The sequence below is a fragment of the Pelmatolapia mariae genome, linkage group LG5, assembly GCF_036321145.2.
Source record: "Pelmatolapia mariae isolate MD_Pm_ZW linkage group LG5, Pm_UMD_F_2, whole genome shotgun sequence".
NCBI lineage: Eukaryota > Metazoa > Chordata > Actinopteri > Cichliformes > Cichlidae > Pelmatolapia > Pelmatolapia mariae.
In genome coordinates, this window is record NC_086231.1 from 21,772,427 (window position 1) to 21,774,483 (window position 2,057).

Sequence of the window (2,057 nt, forward strand, 5' to 3'; positions counted from 1 at the left end):
GTAATTTAACAGTGTTCATTTATTGTTCAAAACACCACAAACAATTGTACAGAAACAAGATGCATTATGGTCCATGAACAAAGCAGCTGCAGTCATGTTCTTCTCCAGCATCTTCACCATCTTCCAGTCAGACTGTCACAGCGGGGTCCGCGAAAAGCGTGGTCATCTGAAATCGGGGGTTTAGGCCTTTTATTTCGTTGATGGAACCGCCGAGCAATCCCCCTTCGTCCGCATGTCAGTCACCTGGAGAGGCTCAGATGTGATCACAGCTGGCAGGGAGGAGGAGGGGCTTACTTTGACCTCTGCCTCATCTTTCTCCTTTTACGCTTCAGCCTGTTGGAAACCAACAGCAGCTGTCAGTAAAACACTCAATAGCACAAGGACTTATGATTTATAAAACAAATGTTCATCACCAAAAAGAAATCTAGCTGAGCCACCAAGGTAGCCAATAAAGTAAATTCAAGATCAAATATTCCTCCCTTGAATACACAGCTGAAAATGACCTAGGATGGAATTAAGATGGTAACAAAAATTGTTTAAAATTTTGTTAAAACTACAATTCAGTAATACTAGTTATTGAGATTGTGACCAAAACTGGACAGCCCTGTGATGCACATCAATATGGGACCAATTATGTAAATTTCCCTTCAGCTGTTAAGGAGAGGACAGGAGTGTTTTCTATTCAATGGTTTTATCACCACATAGACCAAGCGAGTTTGTGATTACATTGATGTGTATACATTTATTCATTCATTTTGTAAACCTTTGTACAGTGTTCCCTCAGTTACAAACCTGTACATCTTTAAATTAAACACTGACACCGTACAAACTTGACTGAAAAGTGAATTTCAGTTAACCCAGGTCATTTTCAGTAGATATAATTTTCCCTGCATCCAATCGAAACATGGGTCAAACAATTGTCAACGTTTGAACAAGCCCCACCCTAACATACTTTACAGTTAAGCTTAACAGATCCACTAAATTTAAAAAAACAAACAAAAAAACCAAAAACAAAGACATGCTTCCTTATAAACCTAACTTTTCCAAAGCCTAAACAATTGTGTTGTCCAGCCATCTAGCCCTAAATTTAAGCAGCTTGGATTAGGGGGCTGGCAAAGACATTTTTCTTCATTTATCATGATGCTTACCTGCGCATACGCTTCTTCCTCCACTGAAAAAAGGAGGAAAAAAAAGCACAGTCATTAAGAATACATCAAGACCACATTTGCGCCACTACTTTGACAGCATGCTTACTGTGATGTAGACAGTTACAGGGCCTCAAAACATGCAGTACATGTTTGTACCAAAAAGCATTTCACAGTGGTGTTTGTCACGCTGCATGCAGATCTCAGCTTTCAAACACGCATGGCTGCCTGGGTTCAGCGAGCTACGGTGCCAACATTGCAAGATGCACCAAAGCAAAGCTTCTAGTAGCATTAGCATTTATACTACTACATGTATCCAATGCCCCGTTATCACTTAAAATTCTATTAATATTTTAAGAAGCTGGGTAGCAGGGTATATTTAATTCTATAAACATGAAAAGCTTAAGGAAGGAGCTAGCAGCATTAGCTGGCGCGGGAAGAGGACACGAACAGCTGAAATACCGATATTGGTTTGTTATCTCACCTTGGCTCTCATCGTGTGGAGAGGTTTCTGTGAAAATGAAAACAATTAGTGATCAGTAAGAGTGGATGACCGGTTAAATTAGCAGATTAAATTGGATCCTGTTTGCGGGCAATGAACTCAACATACCTCAAAGCGAGAAGAGCAACGGAAAGAGGATGTGACGAAGAAAACGAGCGGCTTTTAAAAGTGTCGTGACGTCATGTTCAGGCGACAGCTGAAGCGCCTCAGCTCAACGGGAAATGTAGTCCAACTGTCCAAATCAACGTACGAGCGACCCAGGTGATGTTTTCCAACTACTTTTCCTTCTTTCTAAAGGCGATGACCTTCTGTTGAGCACAAAATTAACCCTGCAGTCGAGTTGGTTTTATTGATTTTATGTTTTGTTAAGACTCGCATTTTTTTAGTTTACATTACTAACACAAAATTAC

The 2,057-nt window shown here is 40.3% G+C and overlaps 1 long non-coding RNA gene across 1 annotated transcript; it reads right to left on the bottom strand.

The window, feature by feature from the left end:
- LOC134627134 (uncharacterized) lies at window positions 1–1,821 on the bottom strand. The gene is made up of 4 exons (XR_010093871.1): window positions 1,756–1,821; window positions 1,630–1,656; window positions 1,149–1,171; window positions 1–333 (listed from the first exon to the last, which is right to left on the bottom strand). It is a non-coding gene; the product is annotated as an uncharacterized LOC134627134 (long non-coding RNA).
- Window positions 1,822–2,057: the final 236 nt, after the last annotated feature.